Genomic DNA, 9,206 nt, shown 5'->3' with positions numbered 1-9,206 from the left:
TTAAGTAAAAATGAGTATTCCAATGTAAATTGTTGGCACTGTTTAATATAGTATATCTACTGAATTAATAAAACAGTCATTGCAATTAATCTTCAATATTGACCTTATAGTAAGATATTGATTTGAAACAAGCTAGCTATTCAAGAATCATCAACTGAAATCCAAGGACATTGGGTAAATCAAGGACATAATTAGGTATATGACATCTACCTCAACTACTGGGGTTTTATACACAAGCTCATGACCAAATCTAATTAGAAATATGCAGATGAATAGTGTAGTAATTTAGTCATGGTGTACAACATGGGTTGTTCTACTCATCACTTCTTTTGGGCAGAAAAATGCATTTTAAAAATCCTGGTAAAAGATATAGTGGTAAAGTTCTCTAAATAAAGAATAAATGAGTCTTAAATAAGATTACCTTAAAGGCCTGTAATTTTAATTACTGTTAGATTTCTGTCATGAAATGGTATATATAGCATGCTGTAGATTACTTTAGAATTTTAGGTATATTTGTGTGTGTGTACTTTTTAAATAATTAGTTTAGTAAACTTTTTATTTTGATTAGTTTTAGAGTAACAGAAAAATAGTGAAAAAATAATATAGAAAGATCCCATACACCCCACACCAAGTATCTCATATTATTAACTCTTGCACTACTATGTTACATTCATGATGCAATATTGATATTATTAACTAAAGCCTGTGTTTTATTCATATTTCTTTAGTTTTACCTGTATTTTATACTGTTTTAGGGTCTCATTTAGGACACCAAATTGCATTTATTCATTACGACAGCTCAAGTGAGAGTTGCTCTATAGTTACTAGTTAAAATAAAACAGTGCTTGGCTCCTCTTGGCTGTGACAGTTTTTCAGTCTTTGTTTTTGATGATCTTGACAGTTTTGAGGTGTACTGGTCAATTATTTTGTAGACTGTCAATCAATTGGAATTTGTCTGATGTTTTCCTCATGTTTAGTTTGATACCATAAGTTTTGGGGAGGAAGATAAAAGACGTAAAATACCATTCTCATTATATCATATCAAGAGTATATATTATCTGTGTGACCTATCAATGTTGGTGTTAATAATGATCGCTTGACTGAAGTAGTGTTGGTCATGTTCCTTCACTGTAAATTTATTCTTTTTTCCCCCAATGTCTATATTGTACTCTTTGGAAGGAAATCACTGTACACAGCCCTTACTTAAGGAGCTCTTCCACTTGGTTCCTTTATCTCTTTGACATAACACCATCATTGTGCTTTAAAAGTTTTTTGCACTTCTTTAATTTCTGGCATTACAAGATGCACTGGGATTATCTTTATTTTTCCTGGGCCAGCCCTAGAATTGGCAATTTCTCTGTGGAGTGCTGGCTCCTTTTTTCAGAGAATAGCATTGGAAACCAAGATCTGAGTGCTGGGTATGTTCCTTGCTACTGGGGTGACTTTGCTTCTATGCCCACTCAGTTGATGGAACAAGTAAATACTTGCACATATACCAGCTTTATTATATATGCATATTTATGAATATATTTATATGTATCCATCTGCATCTATATTAAACTAAATCAAAGTTCTTACTGACCTACCCAACTCTAACCCACGGATTATTCTAAGCTTACCTTGCTTTACTGCAGCCTCTCATTACAAAAGAGATGGTGGACTTCCACCATGCACCCTCCCCATTTACTTAATTGCTCAATTCTGGTACACATGTGAAGCAGTATTAAAATTGTTAACCCATATTGCCAAAGGAAACACTTTATCAACTAGGGTACAAAGCTTATGTGCAGTACCTTTTGGCTTTACTCTTACAGACAACCCTCATTTTCAGTTACATAGATCAGCAACTTTTTCCTCCACCCTATTTAGTGTGATTCCTTCATACATTTGCAATACAGTTAGATTCTTTTGTCATATTATGCATTCCATTCTAGGATCCTCTAAACACCTCGATGACTTTGTTTTGATTGGTTTACATCAAGAGTCACTTTTTCACAGTGTCTCTTGTCTGCCAAATCAGTATCATATGGAATAGTTTCACTGCCCAAAATATTTCCCTGATTTCAGGATATATTTCCCCTATGCAATCAACCCTTTCTGCACCAAACCCTTGACAAGCACTGATCTGTTTACACGCTACAATTTTGCTTTTTCCAGAATGCTATATAATTGGAGACTTCTAGATTAGGTTCTTTCACTTATGAATATTCATCTATGATTCATGCATGCCTTTCTGGGGATTGATAGTTCATTTCCTTTTAATGCCATACAATATTCCCATTGTATGGATGTGTCACAATTTGTTTATATTTTCACTTACTGAAGAACTTTAACTCAAGACATGTTTTAATTCAACTTCTGAAGTTACTGCCATGAAGATAAACTTAGTTTCACCAAGCCTTAGTGTCATAATCTGGATAAAAGAGATAAATTAATATTTTCTTGATAGGTTATTTCAAAATACCTGACACAAGTCTTCACAAAGTATTTATCTCTATTTCCCTTTGTTGTCTATTAGTTTGCATATTTTCAGGTGTGATATTTAGATGCCATGCACCAATATATATATGTACAATATACTTGTGGATGTACCTATTTGATCATTCAGTGGCCTACTTTGACAAGATTGTGCCCCTGCCATTATTGTTTTTAGATATCTTAAATATCACCCTTCTATATTTATTTGATCAATTCATGACAGGTGATAAACTTGTCATTGAGAGTCATATATTGGGAATAGGTGTGAAGGCAAGGCAGTGAAAATTCTCATCTTTTTTTTTTGGTAAATGTATGTATAAGTTCATGTACTTATCTATGTTTTTAAAAAAGTATGATTTATGTTGAAAGCAGGCATATGAACAAGATTGTCCCAAGTCTTTCCTGAGATTAAAATTATTCAGACTCCTGTTTCCACACTGACTACTCAATAGGCATCATTAGATTGGAAGACTGAGGTAGCGTTCCAGGTAGCTAAATGAAAGTGCACTATGAACGAGACATTCCATGTACCGAGTATTTAAGGTCTAATTAAAAAGATGAGTTGTGTATAATTGAAAATGTAACACCAATCTTTATTGAATTATAAATATCATCCAAAGGTAGTGTCAGGGAAGAATACCTAAGTTCAGTAATCATTATGTACACACACCTGGCCCACACTACACAAATGTATGTGCATACACACACACAAACACACACACACACTTCTGGTAAAGGAGGCAAAAAAAAAAAAGCTAATGTTTCCTGCTCTTAGAAAAACATATTTTTCCCAATAATGTTTGGTTATTACTTATTGCTGAAGATATAATCTTTTTATTAAAGCCATTCCCCTCTTGCTTTTCTACCTAATAAATTATATATGATTTAAGTATAAAATAAATGATTAATGTCTAGAAGAAATAGACATGATTCCCTATAAGAAGAATTAATTACGTTTCTTCTTGCTTTTCCCTAAATATTTATATAACTTGTATTCAAAAAGTAAAGGAAAACACAGGTAATTTTTATAAAAATGTTTACCTATTCCTAACCTTGTTAAAAAAAGTGAGAACAGAGGCAGCAAAAGAGTAAAACTATGACAATTTCTAAACTAATTTAGAAATATAATATTTAATACAGATAATCCTCAGAATGCAAAGCAGATACATCCTTGGGTTTGTGATTACTTTTATCCCCTGGGGGTAGAAAAGTAAATAATCATGTTTTTTTGGTGAAGTATGTTTCTATTTCTTTTAAGAACTTGTAAATATTCAATATGTTCCTCAGTTTATTCTGAAAACTCTTACTTAAATTCACATGGAACAGGGGAATGACTCTCCAGAAAAGTAGAAAGGATAAATGCATTCTGTAGTCACTGTAATGAAGGTCAATTTTCAGTTTTTGCCCTTAACTTCTGAGAAAAATCTAATTAGACACAATTGATTAGTAAGCCTTTTTAACAGGAATTGTTTAATTTGGGCAGTAGTGATTTTTCCAAGGAAAATGGTTATCTTGAACTGTGTAATATTGGAGATACTAGCCTTATGTGACTATTTACATTTAAATTAACTAAAATTAAGTGACATTAGGAGTTCAGTCACAAAGTAGTACTAGCCATATTAAAAGCACTCAATAGTCACACATGCCCAGTGGTCACCATATTGGAAACAGCAGATTTATAGAACAGTTCCATTGTTGTGGTTTGCCGAGCTGTTATCATAAATGCCACACAGTGGGTTGGCTTAAACAACAGGAATTTACTGGTTCATGGTTTTGAGGGTAGAAGTTCAAAATCAAGATATCATCCAGGCTGTGTTTCTCCTGGAGTCTGTGGCATTCTAGTTTTGGCTTGCCACAGGCCTTAGGGACCCTTGGCTTTTATTTCTGCCTCATGTCACATGGCGATGTCCTCTCCTTTCTTCACTTCCGTGATTTCCAGGTTCTTTTATAAGGCCTCCAGAAATCCAGATTAAGCCTCACCCTTGTTCACCATAGCTTGCTAAAATATAACATCTTCAAAAGGCCCTATTTACAATGGGTTCACACCCACAGGAATGAGGATTAAGATTCAGAATACATTGCTTCTGAAATATATAACTCTATATCATATCTGTCATCACAGGAAGTTCTATTGGATGATATTAGTACAGACATTCTATTCTGTGTACCCCAGTGGTCTCGGGACGCCATTGGGTACTCCTCACAGGTGAAGCTGCTCAGGATTGTGGGTCTGTTTTCAATAGGAATACAGTATCTACAATAGATCAGATATTTCTCCAACACTTCCCCAGCCTTCAATTTTCTCTGTAACCTCGGTTTTGCAGGTAATAGTGGCATTGAAGAGCAGGGTTTGATCTCAACTAATCTATTTTGAGGAAAGCAAATGAACAAACAAAGTAAAATACCACAACAGTATCTCCCTGTCTGATATGACATGATGGAGATCTGGGAAGAGTCTCGGAACAGGCAGTTTATCCATCATCCTATACTCTACTTTTGGAAATACTTTCATGTTCATTCAACCAGTATTTCTGGTCTTCTTTATTTGTAGCCACAGGAATATGGAGGACACATACACCTGGATTAATATTTAAATATGATTATCCAATACATATAAATCTTTGATATTCAAGAGATACTTTGTAATAAAGTAGTTATTTGAACCAGGGATGGGATGTAGTAGAAAAGAAAATGTCACCCAGAATTGTTCTGTAATGGAGAAAAAGAAGTATAAATCATGCTAGTATCTTTTTTGTTTTCGCTCCTGAAGGGTTTTTATGTATTAACGTATAATTTATAGAGATTAAAATTCACGCTTTTAATGTATAGTTCTGTGAATTTTCATGAATGCAAACAATTATATAACCATCACTAAAATCACAATATACATAGCTCTATCATACCTCCAAATTCTCCATTTCCCTAATGTAGTGAACCCTTCCAATCATCCAATCCCCTGGAAACCACTGGTGGGTTTTGTATCCATATAAATTGGTCTTTTCTAGAATGTCATAAAAATGGAATTGAACATTGTATAGCTTTTTTGAGTTTAGCTTATTTCACTTAGCATAATGCATCTGAAATTCATTCATGCTGCTTCATGTATCAGTAATTCATTCATTTTAATTGCTAAGTAGTATTCAATTGTATAGATGTACCTCCATTTGTTCATTCATTCAACCCCTGAAGGAAGTTTGGATTGTTTCTAGTTGTTGGCAATTTTACAGTTAAAGTCACTATAAACATTCATGTACAGGATATTGTGTGAACCAAAGTTTTTATTTTACTTGGGCAAATAGCTAGGAGTTGAATTGGCATGTTATGTGATAAGTATACGTTTAAATTCGTAAGGGGCCGGCAAACTGTCTTCCGAAGTGGTTATAACATTTTGCATGCCTACTAGTAAGGTATGACTGTTTCAGTTGCTGTTTGTTTTGGGTTTTAATATTCCTCTAGGCCATCACATGCTGAAAATTCCTCTAGTGTCCTGTATTTTGAAAGGCAACTGGATTGAATGTGGGTTTTTCTCAATATTCTCCTTCCACCTTTAGGTTTTCTGTGTAATCCTGAACTTCACAAGGCATAATCTTGCAACTTTTCTCTCCATGTTAACAGACTGCAGTATTTTGTTACTTGTTATTCTGTTGTTCTAGTTCAGCTTCAGCTTCAGTTTCAGTCACGTAGTCATACTGTGTTTTGGGGATGAGGACAACTCAGTGGTTTCTGATGTTCTGGGCCCCAGAGATAGAAGTTTTACTTTCTGTTCCTCAACTTCAGTTGTAATGGGGTTTCATCTATACCTGGCACATGATGGGGCTTAGCACCCCACCCTAATGGCTTAGGGCATTTGTCCTTAAGGAGAGATTGGAGAGAAGGATCTAGGTGGCTGTCCAGCCTTTTCTGCACTGTTCCTCCAAGTCAGCACTGTGTGGGAAACTTCCTAGTCTCCTGTCCTGAGCATCTGTGAGATCCACTGTTAATGAGTGTGAGTTCCTCTGGTTTCTGATGCTCCCAGGGTCTCTATACTCTCAGGCTATCCCACACACAGCCTTTAGCAATTCATTAACATTTTAGCTGAATTATTCTAGCACATTTTATGGCACCCAGCATCTCCCTCAGTTAACAGGTCATATTGTGTCTGTCCTTGGTGATGCCAAACTTTTCTTAGATTTCAGGTTAGTTAGTTGCCCTGTGACCTCTCCTGTCTGATGGGATAAGAAAAGCCACGGTTACATAGATTATATGGCTTTTTTTCTCAATATAATGATTGGAGTGATTTGCTTTTCAGTTTTCTGCATCCTAATTGGAAGCTGGAGAAAAAAAATGTAAAATGTATGCTAATGTTTTAAAAGCACATATCTTTAATTTTAGCTTTTCCCTAAAACTCGAGGGTAAAATATTTACCACACTTGTAGTTTTTCTTTCTTTTCTTGTCTCCTTTTGAAAATATTTTCTTTGGCTCTGCTATCAAAGCTATACCTGGGATGTGAGGGTGATTATCAAAGTGTTATATATGCACTTTCATTATAGAAAAAAAAAAACTGGATTTGTCCAAATTTGATAAATATTTTCTTCCTTTTCTTATCATTGCCCCAATACATGTGTATGTTTTCAGAAACACACATACACACACACAAACATATACACACACATCTCATCATTGCTGATGTTCAGTTTTTCAGAGACTTGATCACAACATACAAGACTCCCAAATCGCATGCATGTTTTGATTTCCTTACAGTTCAATATTTGCTAGGAAAAATACATACTGTTTTTAGACTTTGTCTAGAGTACTTTGTACCTAGTATAAATTCACATTTCTTCTCCTGGGATGGCTTCTTTGAGTTTGCTCCACTTTGTTGTTGTTATTGTCTGTGTAAAGAGCACTATCTTGCCTCCTGGTGTTAAGTATAAGATATGGACAAAGTAATACAATTATGGTAAAAGAGAAACTGTGGATTACCATTTAGACAAAAGCTAAAATAAAGATTATAAGAATATTTAATTTTATAATCCATTTCTTCATAAATACATTAAAACTCATAGTCTGGAATAATAAAAGGGAAAATTCCTTTGGAATTAATAGGAATTCTAGAATAATATTTAAAGTGGTGAAAAATGGACTTGAAATTTTAATTATATTCTTGACAGTATGGACAGTTTTTTACCACCAGAAAGGAATATAGTACCACTTATTTAGCTGTTTCTCCATAAATATTGGTTAAATTTTCAAGTTAAACAAAAATAATCAGTATTTCCTGGTAGATGTTCTTAACATGCTTGCTTATCTGAGTGGATGGATATAATCTTATTAATTATTTATATGCAGATAATCTATGTTCTTTGAGGATGCTTGAAAACTACTACTTCACATATGTTCAACATTCACAAAATGGCCAGGTATGCACTGTAAATATATACTATTTATTTAAAAATAATTTGGCAATCAGAAGTAAATTAGAATTCAGCCATGGCTAACTGAGTACAAATCTCAAATGAGAAATCTGAATTAATGAATTTCATTATATGTAGTACTTTTATATTATCATTTTCATGTCACACAACTAAGTAATCAAATAATATATGATTGTTTTACATATTTTTTCAAACCAACTTTGAACTCCAGAGAATTTCAAAGTTGCTTTCATAATTCACTTTTTACTTTCTAAATGTAGTCAAGCACAGTTAAGTCCAACAGAGAAATAAATGTACTAGCTTTTTAGTATAATCCTAGGCAAGTTTTCTATACATAAGGACTTTCATTTCTTAGAAAATGCCAATGCTCCTTTGAGAAACAGTTCATCAATTTTGTAAAATCAAAGTACTACCTTATTAAATGAGTTATTTTACACAAGATGAATATCAATAATTTTCATTTGTAAAATATATATATATCTATATATATAACAATGATAGCCTAGTTTTCAAATTTCCAAATCAGAGTCAACTGTACATTTAGACAGAATTATCTTTGTATGAAGCACAGAAGGTAATGGCATAAAGATGTACATTTCTGTAGGCCCTTTATTTTTGCTGGTCTACAGTTTTTTAGAAAAGCAGTTGCTGCTTTGTTACCTAAGGTCTGAGACAGTAGAAGGGTCAAAATGGTGTCATGAAACAATTTTATGCCTGAACATCAGCCAATTCTGGAGGAAATAGAGTCTTAGGATGCTTGTTCTCAAAGTGCTGCTTGCAGGTGTTTGGGTCTGGCATCTGTGTCCTTCAGGCAGGGCAGGTGTATATTAAAGCAGCTTTGTCAGCAGCCTTTTGGTCATGTTCTTGCTTCTTCTTTTGTTCCGCTTGCTTTTTGTCATTTGTTTTGCTGAGACAATCTTCAGCTGTCCACGCTTCATATACAGGGCGAGATAGTCTTGCAACAGAGGGAACTTGCAGCACCAGAGGGCCACATGCTTTTATATCACAATCAAAAATTACCACTATAATTTACATGAGGTGTATTTTTCCCATATACCACCCTATTATTAACACCTTGTATTTGTATCGTACATTTGTTTTAATTTATGAAATAGCATTCTTACACTTGTACTATGAACTATAGTCCATCATCTAAATAGGATTCACTATGTTGTACAGGTCTATGTTTATCTTTTAATTTTTATTCTAGTAACATATACATCCTAAAGTTTCCCCTTTTAACCGCATCCACTTCTATAGTTCAGTGCTATTGATTACACTCACAGTAATGTACTACCATCATCACCATCCAT

The 9,206-nt window shown here is 34.0% G+C and overlaps 1 pseudogene; it reads right to left on the bottom strand.

Annotated features, from left to right (window-relative positions):
- Positions 1-8,601: 8,601 nt before the first annotated feature.
- On the bottom strand, positions 8,602-8,831 carry LOC119534027 (annotated as a pseudogene).
- Positions 8,832-9,206: the final 375 nt, after the last annotated feature.

This window comes from Choloepus didactylus, chromosome 5 (assembly GCF_015220235.1).
Source record: "Choloepus didactylus isolate mChoDid1 chromosome 5, mChoDid1.pri, whole genome shotgun sequence".
Lineage (NCBI taxonomy): Eukaryota > Metazoa > Chordata > Mammalia > Pilosa > Megalonychidae > Choloepus > Choloepus didactylus.
This window is presented reverse-complemented; position numbering and strand designations above follow the sequence as displayed.